The sequence below is a fragment of the Herpailurus yagouaroundi genome, unplaced genomic scaffold (genome assembly GCF_014898765.1).
Source record: "Herpailurus yagouaroundi ecotype Mexico unplaced genomic scaffold, PumYag 161, whole genome shotgun sequence".
NCBI classification, from domain to species: domain Eukaryota; kingdom Metazoa; phylum Chordata; class Mammalia; order Carnivora; family Felidae; genus Herpailurus; species Herpailurus yagouaroundi.
Window position 1 is genome coordinate 3551784 of NW_024412402.1, and position 22664 is coordinate 3574447.

Sequence of the window (22664 nt, forward strand, 5' to 3'; positions counted from 1 at the left end):
AGTATCTCTCTTGGAAAAGTTGAAAAGTCTATCCTGTCCTCATTACTTTGATTTCCACCATAGGTTAAGTGTACATTTATGTGTGGGTCTGATTCTGGGCTCTTGGCTGTGTCCCATCAGTCTTTTTCTTTTCCTGTGCCAGTGCAACACTGTGTTAATCACTGTAACTTTATAATACATCATGAAAGACAGTTTCCTCACCTTGGTTCGTCTTTGAGTGATTTACCTTTCTTGACCTTTTTAATTATTAGAATCAGATTATCAAGTTCTATTTAAATTGTTTTACAAGAATTGATGTGTTTTTGATTATTGAGTTAAGTTTTGTAATCTAATCCTTGAATTTGATCATCTTTTTACTTTTTTGAGGAGTCTGTAATGTCTGTAATGGACAGGATAGGCCAGGTTATGTTGTGGTTACTGCCCACCTCAAAACCTCAGTGACTTAGCGTGAGGTTTATTTCTTGTCTCTGCCACCTGTCCGTTGTAGGTCAGCTGGGGATCCCCTCTGTGTCATCCTCACTCGGCAGCCTGAGCCGATGAAGCATCAGCATCTGGACCATTGCTGGTTTCAGGGGTGGTAGGAAAGAAAGATAGCTCAATAGCACACTGGTGCTTAAAGCTTCCACTCATCTTCCTTCACTCAAAGCAAGTCATGTTGATAACACCAGGAGCAGGGAAGTATATAGGATGGAAGAAAACCAAACATAGTTGTGAACACCAAACCATCTCTCTGTCAACTTTTATAATTTTCTCTATAACTGTCTTGTTACAGGTATTCCTAGATACTTCATATGTTTGACAACATTGTAAATGGTTACAACATTTAATTTTCTGTTTGTTCCTGGCATATGAAATACAGTTAATTTCAGTATGCTGATTTTTATTCAGCAACTTTGATAAATTCTCTTATTAATTTTAATAACTTATCTGTAGTTTATTTAGTATTTCCATGAACTGGATCAAATAATTTGTGAGTAATAACACTTTGTTTCTTTTTATTTCCATACCTGTTATTTTGTTTTCTTGCCTAACTGCTCTGGCTAGAAGTTCTAATACTGATAGATACTAATTTCTAATACTAATAGTAGCAGCCATCATTGTCTTCTTCCAATCTCAAAGACAAAGCTTTTTACTTTTCATCATTAAGTATGATGCTTCTTGAAGTTTTGTGTTTTTTTTTTTTTGTTTGTTTGTTTTTGGTAGAAACTCTTTTAACAGATTTCCTACTATGCCTAGCTTTTATTTTTTCTGTTGTTGTTTTTTATATCCCCATGACTTATTTATTTTATAAATGGAAATTTGTAGCTTTTTATCTCCTTCATCTATTTCACCTGCCCCCCATCCCCTGCCTCTGGCAACCACCAACCTGTTCTCTGTATCCATGAGCTTGGTTTTGTTGTTGTTGATAATGCTTAGTGTTTTTTTTTTTAATTTAATGTTTATTTATTTTTGAGAGAGACAGAGAAAGAGAGAGAGAGAGGAGAAGGGGCAGAGAGAGAGGGAGACACAGAATCAGAAGCAGGCTCCAGGCTCTGAGCTGTCAGCACAGAGCCCAACACGGGGCTCAACCCACAAACTATGAAATTACGACCTGAGCCGAAGTCAGACTCTCAACCAACTGAGCCACCCAGGCACCCCAATAATGCTTCATTTTTTAAGAGTTAAAAAAAGTCATGATTGGGTGTTAATGTTGGAACTGCTTTTGCTGTATCTGTTGGGATAATTTTATTTTTTGCTCTTCTTTCATTTGTTAATGAAGTGAATTACATTAACTGAAAATTACTGAAATTATATTTTTTATTATGAAATCAACCTTGCATTCCTGGGAGAAACCACTTTCATCTTGATGTGTTATCCTTTATATGTTTTCCTGCATTCTGCTTGTTAATATTTTGTTTAGGATTTTTATACTTGTATTCATGAGACAGACTGGTCTGTAATTTTCCTTCTTCCTATACATCATTGTCAAGTTAGGTACTGAGGTCATACCATTACGGTATAACTTACTGGTCAAACCATCTGGGCTTTTACTTTCTTTGAGGGGGATTTTTGTTAACTCACTAAAAATGTCCTTGTTTCAAATGGATTTTTTTTTTATTTTTAAAAAAAATTTTTTTTAACGTTTATTTATTTTTGAGACAGGGAGAGACAGAGCATGAACAGGGGAGGATCAGAGAGAGGGAGACACAGAATATGAAGCAGGCTCCAGGCTCTGAGCCGTCAGCCCAGAGCCCGACGCAGGGCTAGAACTCACAGACCGTGAGATCATGACCTGAGCCGAAGTCGGCCGCCTAACCGACTGAGCCACCCAGGTGCCCCTCAAATGGATTTTTAAATAAATTCTTGATAGTCTTCCCTCTTCTTTCTTTCCCCCCATTCTTCTTAGGCTTCACTTTTGGTATTATTTAATGTTATAATTATTAAAATTTAAAATGCAGCAAAATACTTGTGTAAGAAGAACTATGCACAGAAAACCTATTTTATTCAAGGGAGAACATGAGAGACAGAGGAGACTATGGCTAAAGTGTATTTGGACTGATATTAAGTCGAGTGAATTTTTTACAACTATATGATAATTAAACTGTATGATAATTGGGATAACTGATTGATAATTACAATATAGTGATTGAGAGCAGCTTTGTTTATGGAGACCTCACTCTGTTTGGAACAGTGCCCTGCAGGTATGATCTCATTTGTCTATGTGGGATACTAGCATAGACCAATTTATGGATGGAGGGACTAAGAATAAATGACTCATCCAAGGCCACATAACTACTAAGTGCCAAAGCCAGGAATCAACCCAGGCCTGGGTGCCTCCCCCAAACCTCGACCTTAATGTCTGCACTATACTGTTTCTGTCACACCTCAGCTCACATGCAACAAACAGTGGAGGGTCCCATTCCATGGGTGACTCAATTTCAACTCCAAATCTTCTGAAGATTTAGACAGAAGCTCCTAGTTTACAGGTATTTGTTTTTGTTTAACTCTAGATTCAGTTTAGACCAGAACGTAAAAATGGACCAGCCAGAAGCAGGCAGCACTGGTTAGTTTGAAAGCCAGACCTCTCAAGAGCCATAGCATTCTATCAGGCAAACGCTAAAGAATTAGCTGAAGCAGTGGGCAGATGGTATGAACCTTTCAGGTTAATGTTTGAATTTAAATCCCTGGTACTAAGAAGCAGCTTCTTTCGTGCTTCATGTAATTTCACCCTCAGTACCTTTTTCTTCTTGTACCTATAACAGACCTGCTACTATAGGTATTTGGGTGTGATGGGGGTGTGGATAGGCGGAGCACATGGGGGTTGGTAGATGTCCTAGGTGTCAATCATTTTGAAAATTCATTCAGTCGTTAACTCTCAGCTTTGTCTGGATGTGAGGAGCTCCTTGAAGAAGAAAGAAATCATTGGGACTGGCAAACCTGTGTGCCCTTTTTCCTCAGAACATTTATTGTAATAGTCCTGCAGCTCTTTACCTCTCATATTTGTGATGTAGGTTTTATCTAATGATTCTGGACATCAGGGAGGGGTCTGTGATTCTGAATGATGTCCCCTCATTTTAAGAAGCTGGAGTGCCTTGACCCTAGTAGGGGATGACTTATTATTGCCACAATCAAAAGAGGCCTCTGAAAACAGCCCTCTCCTCCCCCCTGCCCCAAGATGAACTATTCTAATCTGTGGTAATAGTTACATGTAGAAACTCAATCATTTTATGTCCCCTGACATCCCTCAGCTGCTTTCCATTGGAAGTGGGTTACTTTAGAGATTGTGAGGTAGGGCAATGGTGGGGCTAAACCAAGATGGGCTGTGGAAAGTGAATAGGAGAATAATTCTTAAATACCTGGGCTAGAGATATTGCATCGTGTGTCCTCTGAATTATTGGTAGGAATCATGAGATGAGTAAAATTTCTGAAGATTCTTTTTGCCAGGTTGGTGTCTATATTCAATGTATTATTCCATAATTTCACCTCACAACTGTCCCAGCTTGTTTGTGTGTGTGTGTGTGTGTGTGTGTGTGTGTGTGTAGGGGAGAGAGACATGGAGGACACACGTTCCTATGACAGCAGATAATTGGATTTGAAGAGAATTCCAGCCAATCACGGTATCCTAATTTACCTCTGTAATAGATCATTTTTTATGCCAACTTTGGGGATAATTCAAGAACAAAGGCCAAGACCGCTGAAATGTCTCTCTCCAAGTCTTGCCCCTCAGGAGAGTCACTGGTGAACTTGCACTGGTAAAACAATAGGTGTCTCCGATGGGTGGCAGCATGGATCTGGGTGGATCTGGACCCACAGTGGTCTGAAAGGATGTCAGGATCATCTTGTAATTTTATGGTGGAAATTGTTTCTGAAGGTGTCACAAAGAGGCATATCATTAGAATAGTACTGGATGGGGCTTACCCTCATCTCTCCATGCTGGGCCAGTGTCCTAACACATGGCTTATAATTAACATGAAAGGTAATGTACCCCTGAGCTCCCTTCACCCTCACCTTGTCCCTTTGAAACAGTTATCTTCTTACCTGTTCAAAGTAATTGAGTTGTACATGCTTTTGATTCGTGAGTGAAAGTTTGTGTGAGATAAAGCTGGAAAGAGGAATCGAGTCTGAATCTTAGAAGGTCTTCAATGCCTTCTTGAGAGTCATTGTGGGTCCTGGAGAAAAGGGACAATTGATCATAGTACACCTTGGGAAGCTTGATGTGCCATGGACCCAAGGGGGAATTGGAGGTGGAGAGCCTAGCTAGGGTGCTTTCAGAATACCCTAGAGAAAAGATTAAAAGGGCTTCAATTGGAGCAGAGGGAATAAGAAAAAAAAAAGGGAAATATTAAGAAACAGAAGAGGCAGAACTTGGAGATATGGAATGAGTGAAGCAAACCCAGCATTTACTTTCTGTTTTATTTCTTCCCAGTGAATTCCCAGTTTGGAATGTACCTCTCCTTCACATAATCCTGGCATTCTCAACATGGGGAAGGAAGCTGACTCCATCCATCCCAGGCACCAGTGAGTAGATCCTGCTTAGCCTATAATTATTTGCCAGGGATTGGTTTAGAGGTGGGCATGCATCCAGTTCTAACCAGGGTGATGTGAGGTAAGCTGTCCTGGGGCTTGGGAAAATGTCTCATTTACTTGTAAGAGGAAAGCACCATTACACATGTCCCACTTTCTGCCTCTGAATGTTGACATGTCTGGATGTGATGTCTGAATCTGTGCATCGCCATCTTGGTATCAGGCAAAGCCTAGAGGGTGGCAGAGCCAAGAGAAGTTGGAGATGTGACGATGGAGCCTTAAAGATGAATCTTTTCGTTTCTTGTCATGTGTGATAACACAGTTCCTTACTGCGGAAGCTCACTGGAGTCGGGATTTTCTGTGGCTGGCAGCTGAAGCCATGTTGGTGTAGCAAGCGAGTAGAGAGGTTTAAAGCGAGGGTACGGTCTTACCTTGGAGACTAGGACGATGGCGATTCTTTCGTCTTGAGGTGGGCAGCGCTTAGACTTTCGATTCTGGAAGGTATGGGTGCGAATGGCTGTTCTTCCACTTTCACTCTGCGACTTTGGAGAAACTGTTGAACTCCTCTTAGCAGGTTTTCTCTTTTCCAGAAGTATAACAACATGCACGTCCTCACAGGGTTATTGGGAAGCCTCAGCCACACGATGCGTATGAAGTGCCTGTTGCCAGCAGGCACTCAGCCAGTTTTGGTTTCCTACTTCCCCATCGGGCATGTGGTTCCAGAAGAGTAGTTTCTTCCTAAACCAAACCTACCAGCCTATTGTCATGGACCCTGGCCCTTATGCAATGCTCACACAAAACAAGTGATCAAGAAGGTCTGAACTGAAATGAGCCAGAGGTTAGGGACCATCCTTCCGTGTGGTGAGAAGCTGCAACCCGGGGAGGCCTCGAATTTGTGTTTGTGGTTAAAGCCTTCATATTCAGGCTTTTCCTGGGCAATCTCCATGCCCAGCGGAACCACAGTAGGTATATTATACATCCACTGCCACTGCAATAAATATAAATTGACCTCATTTGATCACTGCTTGGGTGTGGAATTTCTGGATGCAGAAGGACAGATTGAATACTAAAACAAATGACAGTTTTCAACGCTGTAATCATATTTCCTGGTTAAAATGGCTTGGGTGGATTTTCTGCCAACTGAATAATTCTCATCTGAAAAACACAGATGTATGTTGGCAGGTCCTGTGCTATCCCAAACATACTGTGAGAAACTCAAATATAGTTATTTAAATTAATGGATGAAAGCACGAGTCCTCACCCAGCTCAGCTGTCGTACATGCTAAGGAGATCAGAGTGCTTGGCCTGGGCCTTGGATCCTAATCCCAGAGGCAGGTGAGAGGAGAGTTATAGGAATGCAGGTCCGGGGAGCTGGGCATATGTGTCAGTGCTTCTTCATGTCTCCTCTGTCTAATAAAGAGAGACGTTGGGCAACTTCCACCGTGGAATGGGGCCTGGTGTCTTCACAAAACCATGGCAAGCATCCAAAGCAATCCTTTCTTTGCAGAGAGCAAGGAACCTCTGGCTTCCAATGTATTGAGTACTTGCTAAGTAACAGTCACTGAACTTTACATAGTTTATCTCATGTAATCCTGAAAACAAAACAAAACAAAACAAAAAAAACAAAAAAACAACAACCCTGGAAGGAGAGGCTGTGGTTGTCACCATACTACAGATGAGGAAGCAAAGGTGAAGAGACATTAAGTACCTTGCCCAGCACGACACGGACACTTAAGTGGCAAAGCAGGGATTTGAGCCTAAACTCAGGCTTTTCGTAGATTCCAAAGCCAGCATTCTTTTTAAAAAAAATTTCAGTGTTTATTTATTGAGAGAGAGAGAGAAAGACAGACACACAGAGCATGAGTGGGGGAGGGGCCGAGAAAGAGGGAGACACAGAATCTAAAGCAGGCTCTAGGCTCCAAGCTGTCAGCACAGACCCCGGTGCGGGGCTCCAACTCATGAACCATGAGATCACGACCTGAGCCGAAGTCGGACACCTAACTAACTGAGCCACCCAGGTGCCCCTCAAAGCCAACATTCTCAACCCCTACACTAAAATGTCCTTAGCCCATTGCCAGTGACTGTGTCATGTCATAAAAGCGAAGATGGCCAGTAACTCCGAGGCTTTCGGGAATTCTGCAGCACTGGAAGATAGATATTTGGAAAGGGGCCATGTGGCTTCCTGAGTGAGAGAGCTGTAGTCACAGGGTTAGCTTAATAAAAAGATTACCTTTCATCCCTCACACGGGGATAATGAAATAATATGGACTATGAGAACTCATCACCTGCTTGGCAAAAATCCCTACAGAGTTAGCCAGAGGAAACCCCAGGTGTTTTTGGCCTTGAACAAGGCACATGGAACAATTCTGAACCTGTGTCCAGTGCTGCTCTCTGTACAGGCCTACTCATGCTCAGGATGACCAGGGCTGTACGGATGTATTTTCCTTCCCAGCACTGTTTTTCCTCTTGTCAGGCACAGTGTTGGGTTCTATTCGCACCTAGACCACAGCAGAGAATATTTGGTTCTCCCCGTCTGGCAACAAATGGTTTCCTTTTGCTCATTCTCAAAAAGTATAAAGAGATCTTGCAGAGACCGTTCAATCACCCTAGATTGGGTACTTTTGCCTTATATGCTTCAGAAAAGGAGATTCCATCATTTTCCTTGTCTTCCATGCTATGGTCAACACTCTTTCCGAATCCCAACCTAAGTCTGTCCTCCTGTGGTTTAAGCTCTTTCCTTCTTGTCTTTCTTGCATTATTGTTGGGCAGTGGGGCAGCTGGTGGAAATGGAGGTTCTTTGTGAGTTTACCGAATCCTGACCCAAGCTGAGCTTTGTAGAAGTTGACAGCCGCCCTGCTTATTAAAGAGACTATATTCCCTGTATGTCTATTTTTATATCCTCAGAGCACTAGGAAGCCTTTGTTGGAAGGGAGGTGATCTCTCTCAAGAGACTGAGTAACTTGGAAAATAAAGCGGTTTGCAGGCTTTTCAGGTGCCTAGAAATTGCTCTCTTTTAGAAACAACCTTTTTGCTTTTGAAATAGTTAATTGAATAGCGTTTACATTCATAACACGACAAGAAATCATCCAACCCCATGTGCAGTTGTGACAGCTGGAAAGTATTTTGCAGTCATCTTCATGCATCAGACCTTACGGAACCTCTGTTGCCCCCTTCCTCTGTCCCTATAAGCCTATAAAATACATTTTCTTCTGCTGACACTGCAGCATGAACTCTCCATAGCAACTTATTCCCACACCACCTGTTAATAATGCCAAGAGTAATGTATTTAACTCCCTGCATACTGTGCCAAAATGTTTACACAATTCAGCTTATTTCAGACTTTAAAGAGCAGACATAAATCCTAAACTAGCCGTGTTCCTTCCAAACACTCAGGGACTTGGTTGCAATGTTTTTGTGGGTAAAATTGGGCCGATTTTTCCCAGCTATTTTTTAATAAAAAGTAAGGTACTCCTTTGGGGCTACTTTGCTAACTGTTTGGGGGTACTCAGAAATGAGCTGCTTTGCAGAACATTGTCAAATGTAAGAACGCACCTCTTCACTTAAATATCAGCTTTATTGGCAATGTCCTTAAAACAAGAACTAATACTTCTAGATGAAAAATTTGTCCATGTAAATATGTGATAATTTTCATAATGCATCACCTGAAATAATGATAATATGAATTAAGATTTATTTTGTATTTTACTGTTTATAATTTCAATTTCCATTTTTTGCTGTTCTTATGAAAATTCTGTACTGTACTGATCAAAATCTACATTTTACACCGACAGGCCTGAGACTCATACTAGGAGGCAGTCTGCCTAAGATCACACAGCTAGTAGGAGACAGAGCTGGGATTTGCACTCTGATCTGTTGCTATAAAGCCAAGAGTTTGCACCACATGAAAACTTGCTAAAATGGGTTTCTAGAAACATCTCATGAGGAGATATTAAGAGGCATGTCTCTAAAAGATTGTCCTGTCATTAAGGAATTTCCCTTTGGCAATTTGATACTATATTCTTCTCTTTGGAAATTCACGATGCACAAGTACACGTAAGGCTCTGATAAGTTTTGCAATAAAGAAGCCTGCTTAGTTCTGTGCAACCCAGCAGTTTCCAGGCTTCCTTGAGCATGGTGCACTTTTTCCTTCGCACATCTATTAACACTCAGAGGAACATGGTCCGTGGAGCACAGGGTAAGCGACATTGCACTCTGTCAGCCTGCTTCCCAATCAACGTTGAACACCCAAGGGTACGGCACCCCTGTGGTCTTCGCTCAGTGTCCAGATGCCTCTGAAGTGCCTTTAAAAAAAATTTTTTTTTCAACGTTTATTTATTTTTGGGACAGAGAGAGACAGAGCATGAACAGGGGAGGGGCAGAGAGAGAGAGGGAGACACAGAATCGGAAACAGGCTCCAGGCTCTGAGCCATCAGCCCAGAGCCCGACGCGAGGCTCGAACTCACAGACTGCGAGATCGTGACCTGGCTGAAGTCGGACGCTTAACCGACTGCACCACCCAGGCGCCCCATGAAGTGCCTTTTAAAAAATACATATGGGGCGCCTGGGTGGCTCTGTCAGTTAAGCAGCTGACTCTTGGTCTCAGCTCAGGTCTTGATCTCAGAGTTGTGAGTTCAAGCTCTGTATTAGACCCCATGTTGGGCATGGAGCCTCCTTTTAAAAAATTTAAATAATTAACTAATTAATTAGGTAAATAATTAAACAGGACACACATAAGACTATTATCTTCCCTCAGCCATTCCTTATTCATTCACTCAGGGTCTCTCCCTCTTGACAATACGTTAATCCGGCTTCCTGAAAGGGATAATTTTTCCACATTTTTTAAACAAATAACAAAATAAGGCCTGGATTCATCGAAGCTGAACTGGTTTGTCCAGATCCCCAGAGAGTCAAACATCATGTTTTCATCTGAAAACCTTTAGTCAGTCCAGCAGAACTCTGTGCCCGAGCAAACATGTTCATGAGACCCCACGTAATGACAAAGCCAAATGAATCGGTCCTTCAGAAAGTGCTTACTATCCTGCACACATGGTCAAAATCTAAAATGATGTCACTGCTGGGTAAATGGTCCAACGAGTAAAGAATTAGTAAATCCCAAGATTGTAAATGAAAACTTTTTCATGAAAGACTGTTGTCTCCTTAATCCCTAGCACTTAAAACTAAAAACAAAACAAAACCAAAAAATAAAAAAATAAAAAAACACAAACAAAACATCTTGCTTACAATCAATCCAAATATTTTAAAACCCCTTAAGTTCTAATTGGGATGTTCAGTTTTCTTGCAAATCCCTGGCATTGTATTGCTATAGCCAGGAATTTTCAATCATTGACTAATTCATTCCTTTCTGTTCTGTACCTCCTCCAGTGCATATCGTTCTGGTCTGGTGCTTTCTATTATGTTGACAATCTTATTATTGTTAGTTGGCTCTATGCTGAGACCTTTAGCTATAAATGTTAATTATTTTTTTTATCTGCAAATGGATAAAATGGGAACTAGGCAGAACCAGGAAGAAATCCTGTTCCTCTTGAAAGAAATCTGAGGCTAAAATCCATGGAAGTTTGCTGAATTTCTGTCTTCTTAGTCTTTTCACTGTTATCCATCTAAAGCTATAATGTCGGGTTTTTTCCAAGAGACTCTGAAACAAGATTCAAAAATGAAAACTTTAGAACCACGGTTTGGAAGATGCCTCATAGAAAAATCACCAGAAACTGTAGACCCCATATGACAAGAGCAATTTGAATCCATCGAGGGGAGAAGTAACCTGGCAAAGTAAGGTATCAAAGATTTTGGATCCAGAGTCACAGATGAAAAGGTCAAAAGCTTGCAGCTAAGGATAAAACGAGGAGTTAAATAAAAAAGTTGCTCCTCTGCATTGGATTCTTTCCAGGTCAACAACTACTGAGTCGTTAGGAAAAACTAGAGTCCAAGAGTTCCTGATTGCCTGTGACAGGCCTCCCTTCCCCAGATGGAGTTCGCGCACTGCCCTTGCCAACAGCGCTGACTCACCCACCTCCGCAGGGCGCGGACACCAGCTCCGAAGAGCAAAAGCAGAATCTGGCTGCGTCCGGTTGTGTTCCTGGTCAGCTTGCATTTTCGACCTCAGAGTGAGGGGCTATGATTTAAATGTGGGCATTCTCTTAAAGTTCAGTTCCTCCAGAGGGTTTGTGAAAGCCCGAACCGCAGAGCCGTGATGATTTTCCTACACCAGGAACAAAATTAAATGTTGTCTGTCAGCTGGCCTAGCGGAAACAAGAGATCCAAAGCCACCTAATACGCTATTAGCATAACTACCTGCTATGGTAATCACCATGGTCACCTCAGCATCGGGGTTGCAGTGGTTGCAGAGTAATGAGGTTGTACCCTGCTGGCCATACTCTTGGGCTGACCGAGTGATCATCCTCATGATTAAGGGCCTTGTAGAGCTTGCTCTCATTGGATAGACCTGCGTTTGCCCTCTCTTTGGAGAGCGGCATCTGTGAATACGATTTTCCTCTTACAGGGGAGTCTGTCTTACTTTCTGATGCACAACTTGCAGAATTCTGCTGTCATAGACTCCCAGAGCCAGCCGGGTCCCTGGGGGTCATGGAGGTTGCATGCGCATGCTGCACACAAACGGGGTCAGGACGGTCACATCTGGCCATTGCAGCAATTTATACAGCTGGAATCCAGAAACATCAGTTTCACTGTGCATGCTGTGCTGAGCGCCCCACAGAACCCTGGCCTCAAGGAGATGTGAAGGAAGGGCTCTGTCCACAGCGCTGGATTCTACACACCCAGGCTGCTCCTGGGTGGACCAGGTGACGCTGTGTGTTATGATTTTGGAGAAACCAGCACTGGTGTCCTCAGAATCTCCCCATCTGTTGGCATTTTGCCTGAATTTCCAACCATTAGAGTCATTCCTTCGGGTGAAGGCAGTGGTTCCCGACCTTTTTTCTGTAGTACAAAGAACCCTTTCTAACATCAAAAAATATTACAGATATCCCACATTATTAATAGCTATATTTTCAGTTTCCGATGATTGAAAAAAGATGCAAAACAAACTACTAAAATCTCAGCGGTGCTTTTACATGGATTCATATGTAATAAATTATAATAACACCTTAATATAAGGAAAAATACTCACCCATGTATCTATGAGCCCTATTATTTATCAGGTTTAGAGATAATGCTTTGTAAACATATGAATTCATGGTAGGTCCTCATTTTTACTCCCTACTCTCCCACTGGGGAGCCCGTACCCCGTGCTTTATCACCAAGATTTATGGCCCATGGAATGGGGCCACTGAGTTAACCAGGATTTTATAAACATGTGTTCTCTGGAACAATGTTGCAAACATTGTTTGCAAAATAAACATGCAAACAAAAAATTGGTGAAAGTTGGGTTATATGGAGTCAAATAGTTTTCTTTACTGCAGGACTTCTCAGAGCCTTAACTGCTGACATGCATTTTGAATCGCTACGAAGGAGGCACTGATTTCAGAATTCACTAAACTCTTTGACCCATGGGTCCTTTTTCCAGGCATACTTATCGACGTACCTGGGAACAGTGTTCTGAAGATCACCACTTTGGGTTAAAACATTATTTCCGAAATATCTCTGTTGAATATAAACATATAACCTGGGACACGGAAACCAGTAAGCCTTTTGTCTCCACTAGGATATTACCAAGATTAGCTCCTGAGAGAAGCTGTTGAACTGCCAAGGGAAATGTCCTGAAGGAATAGCTTATCACACATCTCTCTTCTAAGGAGCCTGAAACATGTGAACAGCAAGCTTCTTGTGTCACGTGACATTTATAGCTATACTTAATATCTCCTTAGCTTCCTCCCTCTCTTATAAAAATCACAGAGGCCAAGCGAACAAATGGCTGTCTGTCAGAAAATCAGATAGCACTGTGCACTAAAACATTTTGGTACCACAGAGATAAATGTCCTCTAGATGTTAAATGAGAAAGTCACATGCAGAATTTCTGTCTTTAGAGTGAATCCAGGTTTTGTTTGTTTTGTGTGGTGTTCAAGTTCCACTTCAGTGACCGAGTGGAGAGGCCTGGTTCTGTTAGAGGCTGTGTGTCGTGGGTAGATGTGGGCTGGCTTGAGGCTGCCTTCTGATGACTGCACCAAGTGTCCCCAAGCCTGAACTCCCCTGTGATGATCCACTTTCTTTCACCACCGTCCCCAACAGAAGCTGAGCCCCACCCTGTACCTATTAGAGCTCCATACTCTTTACATGTAAGATCTGGGCTCCTGTTGAGATTCTGACCTCCCTGGAAAAATTACAAATTTATTTATTTATTTAAAAAAAAATTTTTTTTAATGTTTATTTATTTTTGAGAGAAAGAGACAGAGAATGAGTGGGAGAGGGGTAGAGAGAAAGGGAGACACAGAACTGGAAGCAGGCTCCAGGCTCTGAGCTGTCAGCACAGAGCCCGACACAGGGCTCGAACTCATAGACCGCGAGATCATGACCTGAGCTGAAGTCGGACGCTCAACCGACTGAGCCACCCAGGCACCCCGAAAAGTTACAAATTTAAATGTATTAGTCTTTAACAACCTGAGTGTGTCATGGAAAATGGGATTGGTGACTTGTGTCTAGAAAGGTGGAGAGCAGCAGGGTACTGGGGACAACCCAGTGGCGCCACTTAAGAGAAGGCCTCTGGATAGAGAGCCAAGACTCCCGAGGGAGCCTGTTTGGTCCCAGTTAAATGGGAAGCTTCAAGAGCCAGATCACTTGAGGTAAAACAAAGGGCAGACCATCTGTGCTTGCAGACACGGCTGCACTAATGTGAGGGGGAAAATAAGAGCAATCATTTAGAAATTTTAAAGCCTCAAGCAATTCTTCCTCAATCAAGTGAATATATCAGGTTAGAGTGATTTTTGGACTTGAGGTTACCAGCAGAATTGTTTCAATTTGTCATTTTTCGTTCATGTGTAGACACCGCTAATAAGCACATCTTTGCCTCTCCCTTATCTCAGTGGAGACATAATTTTGTTTTATGGCCCTTTCACACGACATCGTGTTGATCAGTTAATAATTTATCAGGAACCTCTAGCCAAATAGTAAAACAAATGTGTGCCATAACACATCACTAGATCTTTCTTTTGAGCCATTCAGAGGGACAGGCATAAAGTGAAATTACAAAACATCTGTGCTTCTTCATGTTCTCATTATAATGGGATTTTAACTTTCCATGCAATTACAATGAAAACCATCCCAATTAAAAGGTTTGAACCAATGCCGCGTCCCTATTAAGGTGTTAAAACATTCATTCTGTCAAATAGGGGGAAAAAATCGGTTCCCTTTGAGATTTTCTCTATTAAGCTAGTTTCCTAATTGCTACATGCTATTTAAATAGCTTTGACTGCACTTACCTCAAATGATACAGTTCAATTAGCCTGTAAAAGAATTTAAGGTCTCTAGTGAAAAGAAATCTCACCAAAAATCCCATCTATATCAGAGGACACAGATATCTATTACACTATTCTTGGTAGCTTCCATCTTTACTGTTTTTCTCTTTCTGATCCCAAATTCAATTCCATTCTATCCTCTGAATATGAGCTATTATAATCAATATTAATAGAGGCATCAACTGTAATTTACTAGGCATCTCCTAGGTATCACCCATATTGCATGCGTTTTCTTATTTGGTTGTTTTAACAATAGTCCGATGATATTATCTGTGTTTTATGGATGAGAAAATGAGACGGAGAAGCATTTAGAGAGCTTTTCCACTTACTCAATCAGTGTCCAAAGTGAGATTTAAACCGAGGTCTTTATTACGAAAGTTCTTGTTCTTAACCATAAGACCTATTGTAATCTTTGTTGGCTCTTTAAAAACAACAATCATTCAATGTGATTATTCTTTCCTTTAGTTAATTCAATAGCAAATGTAGGATTAAAGTACAATTGTCCTTTATATTATGAGTTTTAAAATATGTACGTAAAACTAGAGGAAATAGTGTACTGGATCCCCATATACACCCAATGGTATGTGATCCTCTGTATACATAAATGTCTTCGGTTTAATTTCTCTCTTCACTTCTTTTTCAGGAGTATTTAAGGGCACACTACAGCCATTGTGTCATGTCACCCATGAATAGTTCAGTACGTATCTCTATCTGGAGACATTTTCCAACATAGCCACCATGCCGTTATCATGCCAAACAAAGTTGTGATCTAAGCACATAGTCTGTGGTCCTGGTAGTCAGGGTCCTGGTAGGAAGCAGACGGCTTATCCAAAAGAGATAATTGAAGAGATTTAAATAAAAGGACTATTTACAAAGCTGTGGCCAGGGTTAAAGAAAATCAGCAAGGGATACTGCAGGGCCTGAAGGCTAGCAGTAGTGAAATGCTGTATCCCCCGAAGGGCCAAAGAAGCGAGGGGTGGCGGGTTCCTGGAAGCTGGAGAGAAGCTGGCCCGAGGGAAAGAGATACAAGAATAAATCCTTTAATCTCTTTCCTTTCACTCTTACAGCTCTTCTTGGTGTCTCCCACTGGCCACACTCAATCTGAATTCAGAGGACAAGGGATCCCAAGTCATTAGTACAGGGGTTGGCAAGTCTTTGTTCTGCAGAGGGCAGACAGTTAAAATCTTCAGCTGTGTGGGTCACATGCACTCTTTCTCTCCCATATTCTTTTTTTTTTTTTGTTTTCCCCCCCCCCCTGTATAACCACTCCTTTCCCAGCTTAACCGAGGTAAAGTTGACAAAGAAAATTGTAAGACATTTATTTGTTTATTTATAAAATTGTTTATTTATTTCTTTTGAGAGAGACAGGGATAGAGAATGGCAGGGGCAGAGAGAGACGGAGAAGGAGAGAATCCCAAGCAGGCTCCACACCATCAGTGCAGAGCCTAACCTGGGCTTGATCTCACCAACCATCAGATCATGACCTGAGCCAAAATCAGGAATTGGCCACAGAACCAACTGAGCCACCCAAGGCACCCCCACATTTATATTTTTAGCTTACAGGCTTTACATAGACAGGTCACTGGCTAGATTTGGCCCACAGGTCATAGTTAGCTGATCCATTTTAGTTCATAAAGACTAGTAACCTGGGGCAAAGGGAGTCAAGTAGGGTATAGAGTGGTTCTGGAAAAGCAAATGGAAATTGTCTAGACACAGTCATATTCAAAGATGGTTTGTTCAAATGAAGATCCTAAAAAGATCCACACATTTAGCAGCATTTAGTAGCTATGTCTATTCTATAATCTCTTCTCTCTCCTTTTGGATAAATGCTACTGATTTTGGGGGGAGACGAGTTCTTTTGTCCTATAGACAAAAGATTTGACTACTTACTTTCCTGTAGTAAACTTCAACGTGTTTCTATTTCCTCTAAACTGTTAGAACTTGAGGCTTGATTAGATTCAAGTTCAAACTTTTAAGAAATAATGAATCAACGTTGGGACTATATGCTTCCTGTTCCATCATATCATGAGGAGAATGATGTTTCTGACTCTCACTTTTAGTGATGCCAAGGCGATTGGTGAGTTCATTCACCATCAGCTCTGTGTCTCCATTAGTAAATTTCCCATTAAATGTATGCCTTCTGCTTTACAACATCCATTGATGATTATTTCCTAGAACCATTATTTCATGACTCTGGATAATAGTGACATTTTAATTCCATAATTCTTTCTGCATTTATTAGCTAGCATTCTTCCGTAACGACTTTCTTGACCTTATTAGCTATTTGGTAACCCTGAAATATAGTCTGTGTTGGAAATGCAAGATAAACACTTCATTCTTCTCTCTACCAATTTTAACTTAGTGCCCTACTGATCTCCAGTTACAATCATGAGCTTTTTAAAAAAGCATTATTTTGAAATTTTAAAATAAATATTTCTATTATATATATATAAAATATATAGACAAATCCATAAATTTAAAATAAACACACACATATAGCATGTCACCCTATTGCAAACATCATTCTTTGTGTTTCTTATATTGTCCCATTTTGGGCAAATGGGCACTGTGTGTGTGTATGTGTGTGTGTGTGTGTGTGTGTGGCTCAAAACAACAGAAATTAATTTTCTTATAGTTCTGAAGTACAGAAGTCAACATATGTAGGCACTACCACATTATCTCTAGAAGCTCTTGGGAAGATTCCCTTCCTTGTCTTCTCCAGTGTCCAGTGGCTGTTGGCGTCCTTGGACTTGTAGGTGCATCACGCTAATCTTCAATTCTGTCTTGACAATGCCTTCCCTTCTCTATGTGTCTCTGTGTTTCTATTGTCATATGGATACTTGTCATTGGATTTAGGGCCCACCTGGGCCATCATGAGTTTTTAAAATTAATTACTTCGGCAAACTCTCTTTCTCCAATTAATATCGCATTCAAAATTTCCAAGGATTAGAATGTGGACATATGTTTTCGAAGGCTACCCATTCAATCCCTACAGATGTCTTTGTGATTTTTGCGATGATTGATCTACTAAACAGAAAATGGGTTTTTGAGGGCCATTAATGTATTATAAGCTATAATATTGCAAATATAGAAACACTGATTGACACTGTGTTTTATATCAACATGAAACATAGTAAAAGTTTACTAGTGAACTACAAAATATAAAATTATCAAATCGTTGATAATAAAACAGGAAAACTGAGAAAAATATACATTACTTTTGCTAATACAATTATTTGGTTTTCTGCCACACTTTGGTTCTCTATGTGTATTTTTGTGGCATGGAAGAAGGAAGTAGGGTCAGAAGTTAAAAAATAAAAGAATGCATCAAAAGGTTTTACTCCCATTTGATCACAGAAACTTGTCACATCTTTGAGGATTCACTTTTACTCTCTGTAGTAAATTTCCTATCCCGATGGTGTTCCTAACACTTTTGTGTAGTAGTAGAATGGATTATCTATTCTGTAATAGCACGAAAGAACTGGGAGACACAGAGGCACAAGGTGCGTTTTCTCTGTACCTTTTGGAAAAGAAAAGGTAGAGAAAGTGTTAATTGTTTTTGTTAGAAATTTATGTGCCTTTGTTTTGAAGAATCACTGTTTCTAAGAGAGAACTCTTGGTTGCATTATAAGCATTTCAGACAGAGGCACCTTATGTTGTCAAAAGTCTGCATTTTATCTACCAGTATCATGTAGGGACTGCAGGGTAGGCTCCTGTGTCCTTTGGTAGCTTTCTTCCTTCCTGGTAGGGCAAAATACCTCAGGCTCATCTTATGCATTTCCTGCCCTGCATCTGGAATCATCTGTTTCTCCCAGCAAATCCTGTTTTCTTAGTAGGAAATGGTATTGAAAGACTACTACATGGGTGCTAGCGATCCTCGCTCTAATGGGCTGTCATTGTTTTCTAGGCTTTATTTCCCTTAAAAATTAGGTGTCTGTTGTTTATTTTCCATCTGATTGGGTGAACTCACACCTAAGTTGGCTAGAGACAGTCTAGGTTTACATCTATTCACCCAGCACTGCCAATGGTACCACTTAAAAGTATCCTTGTTCAGATAAGTTATATGGCATTCTACTTACACATGACTTAGTCTGAGTCAGTTTGTACAACAGATGACTCTTCATCTCAGGGTTGGGAGTTCGAGCCCCACCTTGGGTGTAGAGATTACTTAAAAATAAAATCTGTAAAAAATAAACAAGTGACTTAATCTGGTTTTATCAGGTGCCCAAAGGATGTTTCCCTTACCTTTAAAGTTCTGTAGTTTCACGAGACTATGTCTTGGTATGGCTCTCTGGGTCAATTTTCTGAAATAAATACATGGTGTGCACTTTCAATATGTCAGCCTGAGTCTTCTCTTATTTCAGGAAAACTATCTTGTTTTATAGTTTATAGGGGTAGTTCTGTGTCTGGATTAGTCTTGGATGATTCTAATCATACATATTGAATTTTTCTTATCCATTTTCTATATCTATTGTTTTCTTTTGTACATTCTTATTTTTCTTTGATTTCTGCATTTTCTTCTTTCTGCCTTCCATTTTTCTTACTGTCCACTCTCTCTTTTACCAAGTCTCTTATGTTTCCTTTAGTTTCAGACTTCATTCTGAAGTGAGTTTTTTTCCCCTTTTTTTTTTTTCATAATTTTTTTCTTAAACTCTGACATATCCTGCTGGCTTTCATGCTGTCTCATTTCTGGTATTTTCTACTTGTAAGCTATGCTAAATTTTCATAGTTTCCGTACCATTCTTACCTTTACCGTAACCCTTTTGTAATATTACACTGTGGTTTTCATCAGCCTCATGGTCATGGTTTTCTGGTATGTATTCATCAATGATTACTTTCTCTCTTTTTTTTCATACACCATCCTTATATGGGACTTTTTCATGTTCTCTTGTTTATTTGAGATGCCCCCCCCCTTTTTGCCCCTTATTCTTTGAGAAGGAGATTCCTGTGGAGAAAGGTCATGGTAGTTTCCTAGGGAAGTGGTTCTAAGGCTCCCCCCACCCCATTTTGTTGCCTTGAAGTATTATAAAGAAGATGTGGTTTATATACACAATGGAATACTACTTGGCAATGAGAAAGAATGAAATCCTGCCATTTGCAACAACGTGGATGGAACTGGAGAGTATTATGCTAAGTGAAATAAGTCAGTCAGAGAAAGACAGATATCATATGTTTTTACTCATATGTGGAACTTGAGAAACATAACAGAAGACCATGAGGGAAGGGAAGGGGAAAAATAGTTTCAAACCAAGAGGGAGGCAAACCATAAGAGACTCTTAAATACAGAGAACAAACAGGGTTGATGGGGGTTGGGGAGGAGGGTAATGGATGATGGGCATAGAGGAGGGCACTTGATGGGATGAGCGCTGGGTGTTGTATGGAAGCAATGAATCACAGGAATCTACTCCTGAAGCCAAGAGCACACCCTATACACTGCATGTTAGCTAACTTGACAATAAATTATATTAAAAAAATGCAGCTTTTCAGCTCAATGGTCCTACTTCCTCTGGACCCCCTTTTCTGCGTAGGAGTTGAATTCTTCTCTCGGTTTTTCACCATTGTTTCTACACTGCTCTTTTTTTTTTTTTTTTTTTTTCTGTATGCATAGCAATTTTTCCTGAGTCTGTCTCTATCTTCCCAGAAGGAAAGGTTCCGGCTACTCCTGAGGCCCTTGGGGGATTAGGCTGCCCAGGACCTTGAGATTTTCTCACAGGGGTCAGTGTATCTTGTTTGCTCTCAACTACACACTACAGCTGTGGGGATCTCCCCGATTTTTACCAATTGGTTGTTTCCAGGTTGGCTTGCCCAGGATTCCACTGAGAAGGAGCTCGTCTCTCGTTGGGAATGAGCATTTGATGCAATTCCAGTGTTTCAAGTCTCTTGAGACCATCAGAACTCTCTTTTCTGTCCCGTCCACCGCCTCCATGAGTGCTGGTTCCACACATGTCCTGAGAGGCTTCTGTCATGGGTTGTGGTCTGGCATTAACCACTTTATGCTCTGGGGTTTCAGGGAACGCCTTGTCATCTCATTTTGTTCAAGATGCTATCCTTTTTATTTTTAAATCTTGCTATTCTAGTCTACCTATCTGTTTTGTTTTGTTTTGTGAGAAGATTTAGGTATATTTAAACAGTAATATTTAAACAGTAGGTATATTTAAACAGCTGCCATAATGACTTTGTTCTGACTGGAAATTTGAGGTCACTTTTAAAAAACTGACCTGACATAGTTAAGTTTGGAAGCATAGAAAATAAGACAGGACCTCACAGAATTAAGTCCCATGCCACCTGGGGAAAAATTCAACCTCAATCGGGAAGTAGCTTTCCCTACCAGGCCCATCCGTCTGCAGCTGCCATCAGTGCTGCAGGCGAAATGGCAATGAGGACACCATTTGTTTCTGCCTACCTCAGTCACAGATGTGCCTGGGCCAGGGGGCACAGGGGCTTGGGTCTCCTGAGCCTTGCTTGTATGCCATTACTGGGTAGACCTGAGGGGATATAGGCCATGCATTCAGAGTCAGGCCACGTCAGGCTAAGTCAAAAAAGTTGGAATTAGATGAAGGCAGAGGGATACCATCTGTGAGCCAAGGTACAGGCCAAGGAGTCCACAGGCAGAGCCCCCCAATTGCTTTGGAAGAGTTGAGGAAGCAGGTGCCCAGAATCAGAACAACAGGAGGGGCCCTGACAGGCAGCCACCCAGGCTGAGGCCACCCAGCTTCCCATTTGGCCCTATCCTTCATGGCCAGACCTGCCACGCTTAAAATGTTTGCGCACTGTATGTTGTTTGACAAGGCCATGTTCTTGCATGATACTAGGGAACATAGTGGAAAGTCTTCTCCATCTGGAGTCTTAACAACTGGTCATGAGTTATGCCCCCATCAATGGAGTTGCCATTCTTACTGCAACAATTACCTCGCATGCAACACTATTATAATTTGAAAATTCTCATGCTCAGTGTCTGAGCACAGATCAAAACCATTTAAAACAAGTACTCGTGTCTACCTTCTCCTTTCCTCAAAAGGACGCCATTTCTGCATCAATCTTTTTGACCCTCTTGGGTCAGAAAAAAAGACATGTCTCTTTCTCACCATAGCTAAAAGCTCAAGTGTTCTGGAGAAAAAAAACTATCCAGGCAATTTCCAGTGGAAACACATTGGTATCTTTAGCTAAATGCTTATTATTTGCTAAGCCCCGTAACATGAATGTTACTCACATTATCTAATGTAGTTTTCACAGAAATTTGCGTGGTTGGGGTATCAGTTAAGCTTTACTTGCAGGTTATATAAACCGCCCTCACTATTCTAAGTAGGAACAGAATTAAAACAGGGAATTAGGCGCTTAAAGAATCATTGAGAGGGTTAGAGAAGCAGGCTCTAAGCTAGTCCTTCAGGAATGCCTCCCGGAAAACAACACAGAACTGACCATGTAACCAAATGCGTCAGATTGGTAGAACCTAAGTTACAATAGAAATCCTTGCTAGAAGGAAACCATGGACATGCAGGTGCAGGTTTTGTCTTTTCTGGCCTCAGCAATATACAGGCAGGCATACTAGGAAGGCTCTAGTCCCATTCACTGATGAGGAAATGGAACTGAGCTCTGACCACGGGAACCAGTCATATGGCTAGAAATGGAAAATCCAGGATTGAGCCCAGACCTAAACTTACGTTCTCAACCACGTCACTCTTCAGCCTGCCCAAAAAGGCATCTGTGGTCAAAGAGGAGTGAGAAAGGCTACTTTATAAGCATGACCAGGACTTCCTTATCAACGAGCATCTCTCCTTGACTGTGCCATCAAACTACCAATCACCGGTTCCACCAGCACTTTTTATCCTCTCCCATCAAACTTCTCAAATGTGAGAGGAATCTTCTAGGATCTCATCATAACTTAGGAAAATGAACTTCCTAGCTTTCGGCCTGCCACACATGGACAGGTTCATACTCTGACTAATTCCACTGGACTGTTTCCAAAGGTGATAAATTCTATTGCTTCCGTTTGTCATGGGAAAGTAGTTATTTACATTAGTAAAAATTAAGCTTGACTCGAGATGAAATACAATGAAAGTACCAGTTCCTTCTGTAAATGGGCCGCAGAAAGTTCTAATCTGTATCCTAATGCTCCAGGTCATTCACTCATTCATTCATTCATTCATTCACTCAGTTCTTAATATCCTACTTCATTGGACAGTTATTTATTGAACATCTATTATGTGCCAGGAAGACAGTGACATATACACCTGCACT

At 41.1% G+C, this 22664-nt stretch overlaps 1 pseudogene; it reads right to left on the reverse strand.

The window, feature by feature from the left end:
- LOC121035310 (39S ribosomal protein L30, mitochondrial-like) overlaps positions 1 to 11113 on the reverse strand; it is a 30939-nt pseudogene extending 19826 nt beyond the window's left edge.
- Positions 11114 to 22664: the final 11551 nt, after the last annotated feature.